The following is a 14087-nucleotide window of genomic DNA, read 5'->3' as shown; positions in this document are numbered from 1 at the left end:
ATGATTTTAAAACCTAAAAATTATAAAGCGTTGCAACGCGAAACGATTGAATAATTTGGAGAGTTCTGTTTTTGTCGTTAAATTTTGTGAAACTACGAAGAATGCTTATATAAAGTATAAAATACGTCAAGTATGTGTACTCGGCGGAATAGCTCAGTAGGCTAAAGCGTTTTTACTTCTGGACTCTGGCAAGACTCCAGGGGTCACTGGTTCAAAACCTGCTCCGGGCAATGTTCTTTTCCTTTTTTTAATTTTATTATTGATTTTTTACTGGAGCTTTTACGATCCAATGTTTACATTTATCAATATAAAGCATTTAATGACTAAGTTAAAAAATGCCAAAATCTGTGAAAAGGCCCCTTTAATTCCGAATAAAAGTCATTCTTTGGATCAAAATTGGGTCAATTCATGCGTAATTGTACCTCACTAAACCGGTCAGGACCGGTTTATTGCACGTCAGACCTAGAGTCAAAAACTTGTGAAAAGCAGACTGAAGACGCGTGAAATTAATTAAGGTTATATAGTTGAAAATTTTGCAAACTGTAAAAATCGCAAAAGAATTTAATAAACTTTGCTTGTGATGTACATATCGATCAATAGAAGTGATAATACTGATTATAATAACTGATTGCAAACATAGGGTTCTTAGTGTGTTTTGTTGTTGATGTACGAAGCAGTGCTAAATTTTAATAATCTTAATGCTATTTAATTTTGAATTGTGTATTACAATTGATAACTTAGTGTCATATAAAATGTTGATTTGCAGAGCTCTTGAAGCAGTTGCATTTATATATTCATTTAGATTTTCAAATTGGTAATTAAGATAACTAAGACTAACAAGAGCACCACCTTGCCGGTGCAGACCGCTCATCTATTTTCTTTTTAAAGGTGAAGGGATATGCGACCTAGCTATCTCAATTTCAATCACAAAGGAGGGAGGGGTGGAGTGGAGAGAGTGTATAGTGTGGAGGTGTGATCATTTATTACATTATCTTCCAAAAATGAAAAAAAAAAGAAAAAAAAATATGTTTAAAAAAAAAATATATTTTTTTTTTGGGGGGGAGGGGTGGGGTATAGTGTGAGGGTGTGGTGGTCATTTATAAGATGATCTTTAAAAAAAAACTTTTTGTTTGAGGGGGGGGGATTCAGGGGGGGGGGGGCGTGGGGGATGGTTTGGGTGGAGTCTATTGTGGTATGTCAGATAAGTGTTGTTTTGTCAAAGTATCAATCAAATCAAATCATTAATAAAGAAGTTATGGCAATTTATGCAAAATTTAATAATTTGACCTTGAGAGTCAAGGTCATTCAAAGGTCAAGGTAAAATTCAACTTGCCAGGTACAGTACCCTCATGATAGAATGAAAGTATTTGAAGTTTGAAAGCAATAACCTTGATACTTTAGAAGTAAAGTGGTTTTAAATATAAAATTTAACCATTTATTCAAAGTTACTAAGTCAAAAAAGGGCCATAAGTCCGTAAAAATGACAACAGAGTTATGCAACTTGTTCTTTACTGTCCCCTTATGATAGTTTGTGAGTGTTCCAAGTATGAAAGCAATATCTATGATACTTTAGGGGTAAAGAGGACCAAAACACAAAACTTAACCAAAGTATAAAAAGGGCACATAATTCTGTCGAAATGCCAGTCAGAGTTACATAACTTTGCCTGCACAGTTCCCTTAGGATAGTAAGTGTTGCAAGTATGAAAGCAATAGCTTTGTTACTTAAGGAATAAAATGGACCTAAACACAAAACTTAACCAAAATTTCCTAAGTATAAAAAGGGCACATAATTCTGTCAAAATGCACGCCAGAGTTATCTAACTTTGCCCATCCAGTCCCCTCATGCTAGTAAGTAAGTGTACCAAGTTTGAATGCAATAGCATTGAAACTTTATGAGAAAAGTGGACCTAAACGCAAAACTTAACCGGACGCCGATGCCGACGTGATGACAATAGCTCATTAAAAAAAAATCAAAAAATAGCAGGCATGGCGAAATTAGAAAAAATCTGCCGGTCATCCGGACAGGCATTTCAGAAAATGTGCCGGTCCGGAGAAAATTTAGCCGGACTGTAAAGCAACAACAACTTAACTAGAAAATTCAAAAATGGCAGCGATCACATCTTGATCTCTTTATTCAACCGGCCGTTAAATTGATTTTAATCGCTTAGAGGTTACACTGGCAGCTAATTGGTGTTAATCGGTTGTGTAATGTCAATCATGTTGTGAAAAATTCGCGTGTCAGTTTTTATTACATGTATTCCCTATTAGAACGGTTCGGTGCGATAATTTCAATAACGTATGTGCAAGCCGAAAAATTATCAAATTAAAGTTATTCGAAACGATTTAAACATTCTTACTTTAATATGATTGCAGTTTGGAGAGGCTGTTAAAATATACTGCGCACAGTACAAAACACGTTACCTGACATTTAATGATTAAGGCATTTCATTTTTCAGAACGTTTACTAGTAATTAATTAAATAAAAAAGACGATTTATTTACATGCTAACGCAGTGTAATTGTTAACAGAGATTCATTTTCATTTTTGACCAGTATCAGAAAGTCCCCGGGAAGCACGTTTTTTTACATGGCACTGCATATGATGCGATAAAAACATTTCTTTGTACATGTATCGTATTGCATTCAATCTAAATTTAAATTCGCTCGTCCAATGAAAGCTCTGCCCCATAATGCACTGTACTCTTTACACTTATGAAAAATGGCGTATGCATATGGTTGTGTTTATCACGATACCATATTTTATTGTCCTTATCCTACTCGAAAAATATGTCAAAGCTATCAAGATCTTTTTTGTTAGAACGCAGTTGGCGATTTTGCAAACGAGTTTAAAGTAGGTGTTGTGTAACAAGTTGGATTTGCTAATTGTACGTAACAAACCTACAGCAAACATCAAAACAACGAGCGATTTCATTTTCATGATGTAGTAAGCGATTTGCTCTTCGCATTTTCAACTTGAAAAAAAAAAGATTTGTTTGCAATCATTTCACATTTTGCCGGTCACCAGGACCGACATTCTTGTTAAACCTGCCGGACCAAATTGAAATCTGCCGGTCAGGACCGGCGGACCGGCAATTTCGCCAAGCCTGAAATAGATGAGCTAAAAATGTACGAACGTTCTTCTAAGCAAAGCCGCGTTAAATTGTCACTTAATTGAGTAGAAGACAAAAGGAAACTGATCAAAGAGTCTCTGTTGGCTAAACCTACACTCGAGATGCTGTCAGAGAAATATGGGGTAGGAAAGTTGATGATCAGGGATATTGTGCAAAAAGTCTGTCTACATGTCTCATTGGGAAAACATCATTTCCCTCTAAATCAGAATACTCACTAAACCGGAATTTCCACACGGTCCCTGGGTTGTCCGGTTTAGAGGGGTTCCACTGTATGTTTTCTTCTTCATGCTTTTATATGCTTTACATGACAGTCTACAAATGAAATGTTTTTTTTCTTGTGCACCTATTCCAAAGTCACTGTGGTAAAAAGTAGTTTTTTGTATTTGTTCTGGTGACCTTATTTTTTACCTCACTTGAACAAGATTTTTTAATTAAATTAATGTTCAGTTAATCTCCTGACCACTTCAAAAGTTGTTCAGTGAATGCTATAATAGGAAACAGCCGCATAAAAAACTAAAATCCAAACACAAGAACCCATCACAGCTATAAAAGACCTGAATATCAACAGACAATTATGGATGATGATTACACTGTAAAATACATTGTAAATATATAGCGTGACAACTAACAGTTCAAAACTCTTGTATAACTCAGGGGTGGTATTCCAAAAACATCTTAAGTCATTTCTTAAATAATTTCACTTAATTTAAAAATTACAAGTTTTTGTATGCATTACTAGATAAGGAATCACTGATGTTTAATTTGGTATTCCCAAAATAACATTGACATTATTTTGATGTAATTCTTGATGCCACACTATTGCAATAGGAAATGAAACACTTAAGAAAATTTCCCAATTTAAGGATAAGAATAAAATTTAACTTAAGATGCTTCTGGAATACGACCCCAGAGCATGAAAAACAAATAGGACAGACTAAAGAATGGCGCAAACATGGAGCTCGATTAGAATGATCTGTGATTCAAGTGGTATAACAATTGTTGTAGACTTAACTGGTGACCAAGCTTTTTAACATACATGCCAGAATTTTTTAGGTCCAAAGCGGGACATTCCATAAAAAATTGTCGGGACATTTGACCAAAAAGCAGGACACCTAAAATAATCTATCATTTCACCTTTACTGTAGTCAGTATAGTACTAACAAAAACTCTTGATACTTTTATTCAAGACATAAAACATCTGATATGAAGCATGAAATCTAAAACATAACAATAACAGTTTTATTAAATAGACAATAGCAAACAACGAAGATAATATTAATCTTTTTAGAGTACAAAATCTGGAACATTACGAAAACAATACTCATAATATTAATTTCAATGGCAAATATTAACGCAGGGGAGGCTATACAGTACACTGAAAGTATGGGTTACAGTAAACTATCTACTGAAAAGTTACATCAGCTTGACACGGAATGCCCGGCCGTACACATTTCCGAGGTAGGTTTTTGGTGGAAGCAAACCATCTTTGTGTTCATTTTAACTGCCAACAACGCCTCAACCGTTCTACGTTGTTTTTATTACAATAACACAAGACAAGATGGGTACCTCTTTTACTGTTTGTTGCAATGTTTTTTTAAGCATGTATCCATGCGCAGTTTATTACTTGTCAATTGTCGCGGCTTAATTGGAGTAGGGTCAAACTGTCATGCATAGCACCTCGTTGTTTTTAGCTTAATTGGAGTAGGGTCAAACTGTCATGCATAGCACCTCGTTGTTTTTATTACAATTACACCCAATTACACTAGACAGGATGGGTATCACTTATTGGACTGTTTGTTGCAATTTTGGTATATTGCACATTCGGATTATCCCGCTATTTATGAACTAAACATTGAATGTAAAAGACTCATTAATGATGTAGAGTTAATTTTACAAAACAATTGTTTTGTAAACTGTTTCAAACAAAGACAAAAACAAACACATTTTCAACATTTATTTCATTATAATACAACTATCGATAGCAATAAGCGACCACTATCTTGAAGACCACCATGGTGTGAATGCCTGATAAAATCAATAATTAGCCGATAAATCGCTGATAAGGTGTCATAAAAAAACACTGGTACACACGAGAAGTTAAGAATCGGATTGTTAATTGGGGGCAATAAAGGGATTAGCAGTGGTAAGTGTTAGGGAAACAGAGCTTGAATAGCGAATTTTATTGGGAACCTATAGACCTTACATCGTTTTTTACGAATGTCGGGACAAATCGTCTCATATTGGGACGCGGGGACAAAGGGCTCAAAAGCAGGACTGTCCCGCCGAGATCGGGACGTCTGGCATGTATGTTTTTAAACATGTGATATTGTCAAAGCAAACATTTAAACAACTTGTATGTCTAATTGTAAATATATCTAAAATAAAACATTTAATATTGAATCATAAACATGGATTGGAGAGATTAAACATAATAAACATTGTTTTTACCAAGACTGAGTGCAAAATGTGGCCTCAAGACAGGCAATAAACTAAAAATTTACACTAACACGAATTTTTCTTACATCTGACCAGGTAACCTAGTTTTTGACCCCACTTGACAGAAGATTTGTTGATGATACCTTTTTTGGCGTAGCTGTATACGCCAGCCCTACACCTTACCTGACCTTTGTAACTGTCCAATAAAATTCAAATAAAATTTCCCGCGGCTAGGTCAGAATGAATACACTTTATTTATCCCATAGGCTGATTTGAGAATACCACCAGAACATTGGAAACATGTCAGCGTCTTTGTAACAATGTTTTACTGCGTGTTCAGCATGAAACAATTTTATCTCTAATGAAAAAGCTTAATAGATAGAACAGTTTTACACTCAATCTCTACATCAATACAGTTTGTGCGTGCACCTTTTATCTTCAGAGGATTGCTAGCGCAAGAGCATTTTTACTTAAAGGCTATGTTCTCATATTTAGTACTGACTTCCACATTCCTGTCTACATAATAACATGTAAAAGTATAAAGAGCAATGGAAACGTGGCCTCACTTTAATGCATTGCATTTCAACCCGCGAGGTATCAGGGTCAGTTTGCGGCCAGTGTGTGTGAATGTCAGAGTTTATTTACAGGTCATCGCTGCGTCTTCACTACTACCTTATGTGCTGACCTGAGAAATTTGCGGCCAGTAAAATAATTGTTATATAATATAGACGCTATCGTGTGAACTAGGTGAACTGGAATTTTCTTTAGACCAGAAACATGTTGAATTAAGATATTCAGCGATATGTAAATAATAGATTCTTTATGTGTTTTCAACAATACCATGATAAATATTATTTTCAATTAATTTAACAAGAATTATTTCACCATATTGATTAATGTTTTAAGCATGAGCGCGATGATTCTCGATACTGTTAATAATCAAATCGAATAGCAATGCCAGACAAACCACTAAATCAGGTTTGTTTGAAGAACGCGCTTATAAATATTAAAAATATGTACGGATACTTTGCGTGTGGCCGGTTGACTCATATGTTTTAATTTCACTTCCATTCTTCTTTTGGTTTTCTGTTTTGTATCTATAGGTTTATGACCAGCAATATTTAATTATGTAAAATAAGCCGCGAAAACTCCGTGTAACTATAAATATTTTTAAAATATGTACGGATACTTCGTGTGTGGTCGGTTGACTCATATGTTTTAATTTCACTTCCATTCTTCTTTTGGTTTTCTGTTTTGTATCTATAGGTTTATGACCAGCAATATGTAATAATGTAAAATAAGCCGTGAAAACTCCGTGTAACATCCCGCACTGTGTGTGATGCAGCTAAGAACTGCACAGAAAAAGACATTCGCGATCCTTGATCTCATTCGTTGAACTCTTTACCTTTCACAAACTCCAACCACAATCAACGCCGCCGTATATCTTTTTAAAAGATATTTCTTGTTACCTATTAAATGTTCTGTGCATTGCTGCCTTTCTTTCCAAAGCAATTCTGCCTTTCAACATGTTTCCATTGTTGGGGAAGTTACAATTGAAAGAGATTATTTCACTTTTGACAGAGATATTTTCGGTCTTCGCTTCAAATTACCATGGTATGTCCCACAATTGATATTTAGTTACTGTTTTTAAGTTAAAATATCAGTTTTTTTGGCGTAAAAGAGGTTTTCATGGTAAATGAAGATGACACCATAATGAAGATGATGGCTTTCTCTTAAGTTACATCACTATGGAAACTAACAAAGGACAGACTTTACAGCATCTTAGATAAGTTATTGGAAATGTTATAAAACTTTAATAATTTTCAATCTTTGATAGCTTATATTATGATAGTTTTTTCTGTATTTATATTAAGAATTTTCTTCCCTCTAGGATGGTGTAAATTCAGCCACCTCAAAAGTTTATATTGAAACTATCAAATTTCTAAAAGGACATTTATTATCAACTTAATTGTAGTTTTTACTATACTGTACCATCCTATACTTAACAGTGCGTGTTCCAGTAATTTTATGATTTTCATAATTCCTGTTCTTTAGGTTAGGAGTTATTTGAATAATACAATTATTGAATGGTTAAAAAAATAATGTAGATTATAGTTACTACATGTATAGTTCTTGTATTGTGTTGATAAATTAAAAGAGAATTGTGTTTATAAATTTTAAGATAATTAAGATATTGAAAAGTGGAGTGAACAATTTGGTTATGCTAAAATAAAAACTTAAGTATGACAAAAATATTTCAGTTTTTATACTGATGATCACAGAATACTGATAAATATAAAATAAGAGTGCCAACTTATCCCAAAATATGCAATTTGAAGTTGTATGCAAAAAAACATGTTTCTTGCAGTGATATCAAGGTTTCACTATATAAGGAAAACTGCCCCGGCTCCTGGAGGAAAAGCTTTTCCAAGAGATCAGACCAGTTTCATCTCAGCTGAGATATCATCAAAACAAAAGTCAATTAAAAGGTTCATGAAGATTGGACCTCTAAAGTATTCACAAGGATTCGCTTTGGCCATATCAAGAAAACTGCTAGCTTCATAGCAGCCATGTTTTATCAACAGGCCAGAACCTTTTTCAGCATAGCGGTTTAACCAAGCTTTTCATCTTAGCTGACCTTTGCAAGTGCTCAATTTGAATATAAAATTTCCTGCTGGTTACTGCCTTGTACCTTTTTAAAATAGAACACATGCAATCTACAGCAGTGTTCACATTAACATTCATATGTTTTTCGATTGACTTCTGTTTTTGTGAAGTATAAGGTATGATAAGGGATTATCTCGAATGAAAATGCTTGAGAGATATAACAGTTTCACACCCAACTCTCCACATCAATTCTGTTTGTGTGTTCCCCTTTATATTTAAAAAAATTTCCAGCGCCAAAGCGTTTGTACTTAAAGGCTGTGTTCTTATATTGAGTAATTGTACTACCGTATTGCATTCTGTGCACTGGTATACTTTATTATACGGTATGGTGCATTGGCCATAACTTTTGAAATATTGAAGATAGCAACTTGATATTTGGCATGCATGTGTATCTCACAGAGCTGCACATTTTGAGTGGTAAAAGGTCAAGGTCATCCTTCAAGGTCAAAGGTCAAAAAAACAAATCCATGGAAAGGAATAAGCTTTAAAGGAAGATAAGTAATGAACCTTCCAAATGATAATTTTTTAAATAAAACAAAGTGGGGCAGTAGGGGGCATTACGTTTCTGACAAACACATCTCTTGTTTTATGTTATTTTACATTAACTTCTTCATTTCTACACCGATTCACTTCCAATTGATACTGAACATCCCTTATGACAATACGGTCAATCTCAACTGTGCATGGCCTCATTACCAACCCTGGGGTGCCCCCTGGGTCAAACATGCGGCGTGGGGATATGCGTTATTATTATGGTATATCACTCATAGATTCTTCATATGTTTTCAACAAGTCAATGATAAGTACCAGTTTTGATTACTTTAATTAGAAATACTCCGCCCTATATAGCGATTTATTAAGCATGAGCGCGATGATTCATGATTCTATTAATACTTTTAACAATCAAATCAAATAACAATGTCAGACAAACCACTAAAAAAAGGTCTTTCAAAGAAGGCGCGCATAAATATAAAAAATATGTATGGATGATACTATTGTATTGCAAATCAGAAACACGTATCGCTGTCAGGCGCGTGTTTTCCCAGAGATATATATACCCAGATGTTGACAGACAATGTAGATAGCGCTAATACAATTGGTATTATATTTTACAACATTGCAGGAAAGTTTGTGTGGCACAATGGTATTACTATTAAAATTAGTTCAGACTACATGTGTTAAAAACATTGAAGATTTGTAAGCAATCATATCTGATTGAAAAAATGGCAAAATCTGTAAACAATTCCCTTAAAAACGTGGACAAGAATGAGATTTTGATTAAATTATCGTACTTCCACCACTTAATAGTTTCATGTATGCCAACATTCCAATAAATATGTTCCTAACTTTTGCATACTCAGTTGTGTTTTTAACAAAGTGAATTTTGTTGTATTTGATTTTTAGATAACATACTTTTATATGTATTTATTAATGGAATATGTTTAAATAGTTTTACCGATAAATAACTGCTTTGCTTCTTGCAGAAGACTGTCAATTTGTTTAGGGCTTTTATATTGTTCAATTTTGTGACTGCAAAAATTTAACTTGCTAGTTTGGGTGGCAAGAGAATGGGGTCAAATTACAGTGTTTTGATAATAATCTGCAAATATTGTTGCATATTATTTGAAATTATTTGAATAATTTGAATAAGGATTAACAACTTCAGAATGTGTGCTCCAAAATACAGCGTGCATGTAATGTTTTGTGTATGTACTAAAGTCGGTAAATATAACAACAACAACACAAGAACAACAACAATGAATCGCTCCATTCTGCTTAACCCTTTCCTTCATAGATGCGTATAATCCCAAGTCTATCGATTCCCCGATACATACGTTTATTACCGTCGCTATCGATTACCACATGCCAATTTTTTTACTCTATCCATTACCCGATAATCCCGTATATTCCCGATGTCCATATTCAAATGAAAATTCTGATTAATATTGACGACAAAAGTGCTCAAGAAAACTCATTAACACAAACATCCAACATTTTTCTAAAGACTATCAAATGAATTTCGGCATATGTTTCTATTTAAAGATTTGATGAAATAGGCGTCCAATCAGGATAAGGGTATTCCAACATGCATAAATAACTTAATGTGGTGCGCGCGCATCGTGTACAGTTCATAATTATGTTCTGTTACAAATTGTAGCCACAAGTAAATACATGTATATGCCCATGATATTTTCGTTTCCAGTTTTTGTCCTGACAAAAATCGCGCGTAAATAGGTGTGGGTGTATTTATTTATTCACAAAAACTGCGAGGCGCCCCAGGGTTGGTATAATGAGGCCATACATAGTTGAGATTGACCGTAATGTCATAAGAGATGTTCAGTATCAATTTGAAGTAAATCAGTGTAGAAATGAAGAAATTATAGTAAAAGGCAATTTTGGGTGGGCATGGCCTATGTGGGCAAGTTTCCCCAGGGTTGGTAATGGGGCCATGCATAGTTGAGACTGACTGTATTGCCATAAAAGAGGTTCAGTATCAATTTGAAGTGAATCGGTGTAGAAATGAAGAAATTATAGTAAAAGGCAATTTTGGGTGGGCGTGGCCTATGTGGGCGGGGCGCCCCAGGGTTGGTAATGGGGCCATGCATAGCTGAGATTGACCATATTGTCATAAGAGAGGTTCAGTGTCAATTTGAAGTGAATCGGTGTAGAAATGAAGAAATTATAGTAAAAGGCAATTTTGGGTGGGGGCGGCCTATGTGGGCGTGGCCTATGTGGGTGGGGCGCCCAAGGGTTGGTAATGGGGCCATGCATAACTGAGATTGATCGTATGGTCATAAGAGAGGTTCAGTATCAATTTGAAGTGAATCGGTGTAGAAATGAAGAAAGGCAATTTTGGTGGGCATGGCCTATGTGGGCGGGGCACCGCAGGGTTGGTAATGGGGCCATGCATAGTTGAGATTGTCATAAGAGAGGTTCAGTATTAATTTGAAGACAATCGGTGTAGAAATGAAGAAATTATAGTAAAATAACCTAAATAAATGAGTAAAAATCTCTGACCCGGCCCTACCCCACCCCCATAACTTTTGACCCAGGGGTCAGATCAAAATTCCAAAAAGTGCAGGGTTGCACATATGCTCAAAGCTACCATGTGTGTAAGTCTCAAGGTTCTAGTGCTGGTAGTGTAGGAGGAGAAAGTGGCCAGGACGGACGGAAGGAAATCGGAGATAACCACAGTATCCCACTTTTTCTCCGAAAAGCGAAAAGCGTGGGGATAACAAGACAGGTGTAACAGTTGAGAAATTGTCCAATATTTTCCAAATAACCATATTGAGATGGTGTAAGCAGGCTTATCAGATGTATATGGAGTCACTGTTATCAGAACAGCAGGACTGGTATTGGCCTGAGGTGGCAAATCAGATAAGGGGTCTATCAGGGTAAGGGTTAAATAAAATAAAGTGATCCTAACAGTGTATCATGAATAGTAACAAACAAAACAAGGAAACCAAAGATATAACTTTGAACTTAGCTTCAGAATAGAAAAGTCGTTCATAAATAGTTATGATAGCGTAAATTAAAACAAGATTATAAATACATGTCTACTGCATGGTGAACAAATATTTGTCGGACAGCAGTGTTTAACCGAGGTTCTTTTTATTTCGTGTATTGTAACGCTTAAACACAATTTCCTTTGTCACTTACAGACACATGTTTCCTTGAAGTTGACAGCAGCAGTTTGTTAAAAGGCAAAAATTAAAGTTATACAAATATATTGTTTCCAAATTTTGTCGCAATCAAATTTGACCTCCACATGGGGAATATTAATAGCACGGGCATGCACAAAAAAATCTCCTAAATGAAACCTGGCCTCTGTGCTTGTGATGTTAATGTTTGTCTATTTAAATAGAGCAGATCTCAATTATTTTACTTACAACATTTTATTTAATCAGAAACTGATGTGGTCATCTGGTCAACTGTTGCTTAAACATTTACTTCAGCAGAAACGCAAAAGAGTTGTTACCACAAGCTTTGGGACATTAAAAACAGACAACAACTTAATTTTGCAAATACTACTAACACAAATCACATTATTATGTTTGTTTATGCCAAAAACCAATTAAAAAAATACAGCCAGATATACTCAGTCATTAAAGAGGAGTTGAAAACACAGTTTTGGAAAAACAGACAGACAACTGCAATGCCTCCCAATTATTGGAGCATAACAACTTTGCATCGACAGAAGTAACAAGCTTACAGTTAACGACCACCCACATCATAGACTTAATATGAGCAGCGCTCTGTTAAAAAGTGGTTTAATGCATGTGCGTTAAGTTTCGTCCCAAATTCGCATGTGCAGTACGCGCAGGCTAATCAGGGACGACACTTTCCGCTTTGATGATATTTTTTATTTCAAGAAAGTCTTTTCTTAGCAAAAATAAAGTTTAGCAGGAAGTGTCGTCTCTGATTAGCCTGTGCAGACTGCGCAGCTAAATCTGGGATGACAGTTTACGCACATGCATTAAACCCCTTTTTCACAGAGTGTGGCTCATTTGTACAATAGCTGAACGAAAAAGCTCTTCATTGTGGAGATTAACACAACTTTAAACGAAGACAAATCTAATTGTACAATAACAACACCACACTATAGTCTTACCTTCTCCTCTATAGGCAATCCATGTATTACCCTCAGCATTAGTTGGTACCTGCAAGAAATATTTATTACCAGCCTTATTAGTTATTCTTACAATATCTGAAACAATTATTGTCAGCATGCAAACATTCTCTCTCAGCAACCAGGTTATCTGTCAGTGTGTAACAGCACAGGTGTAACATGGAGAGGATCAAGGAATATCACTACAATAACATTATAAACCTTTGTTATCTGATCAAATAAATAAATATTGCTGCTCTCAATTGAAATGATACAGGTGTCTCATTTATTTGCATTTGTATTTTGTAATTTCAAAGTGAACCATGCAATCATAAAAAGCACCAAAATGTGTTGCATTCAAAAGATTTTGAACAAGGCATGTGTCCCTAATTTTACAAGTTTAGAGGGGTTCATTTTTCAGCCATCAAGTAAAAAGCAATGGAGACTTCTTTAGAGGTCAAGCATCTTTAGGAAATGGATAATAAATACAAATGAGCCATGCTCTGTAAAAAGAGGGTTTAATGCATGTGCTTTAAGTGTCGTCCCAGATTGGCCTGTGCAGTCCGCAAATGCTTATCACAGACGACACTTTATGCTTTTATGATATTTTCTTGTCTATAATGATAGTTTAAAGAAAGCCTCTTCTTAGCAAAAATCCACTTAAGGCGGAAAGTGTCTTTCCTGATTAGCCTGTGTGGACAGCACAGGCTTATCTGGGACCACACTTTATGCACCCGCGTTACATCCCTTTTCACAGAGCATGGCTCAATTCACAGAGCATGGCTCAAATCTAATTAAGCATGGTCACTGGGTCAAGATTTGCCTGTCATTGCACGATGCTCTATGCACATGCATTAACTCTTTCAGCGCTGGAACCGAATAGTAAAGGCCTTTGCAAACAGTTTTGATCCAGATGAGACGCCACAGAATGTGGCGTCTCATCAGGATCCAAACTGTTTGCTATTCTGATAGTATTCTTTGAAAAAAAATCGAAGAAAATGCTAATTTTATAAATTCAGCAGACGACATATTAGCAGACGACAAATTTCCCAGCATGCAAAGGGTTAAGACCAGTTTTCCCAGAGCATGGCTTATATGCCATTCATATTGTCCTCATACAGTTAAGTATAGCATACTAAAGGAGGTAATTGTAATGAGATTTCTAACAAATCTTACAAGAAACAATTGATCCGTGCTCTGTGAAATGGGGGTTTAATGCATGTGCATAAAGTGTTGTCCCAGATT

General features: G+C 35.3%; 1 protein-coding gene across 8 annotated transcripts in view; it reads right to left on the bottom strand.

The window, feature by feature from the left end:
* Positions 1 to 14087, bottom strand: part of LOC127856174 (zinc finger CCCH domain-containing protein 10-like) — a 572427-nt gene that overhangs the window by 548335 nt on the left and 10005 nt on the right. For all 8 annotated transcript variants that reach the window (XR_008037884.1, XR_008037882.1, XR_008037883.1 and 5 more), the window contains exon 2: positions 12846 to 12894. The gene's annotated coding sequence lies outside the window, so the exon portion shown is untranslated. The remainder of the gene's footprint in view (positions 1 to 12845; positions 12895 to 14087) is intronic.

This window comes from Dreissena polymorpha, chromosome 13 (assembly GCF_020536995.1).
Source record: "Dreissena polymorpha isolate Duluth1 chromosome 13, UMN_Dpol_1.0, whole genome shotgun sequence".
In the NCBI taxonomy this organism is placed as follows: domain Eukaryota; kingdom Metazoa; phylum Mollusca; class Bivalvia; order Myida; family Dreissenidae; genus Dreissena; species Dreissena polymorpha.
This window is presented reverse-complemented; position numbering and strand designations above follow the sequence as displayed.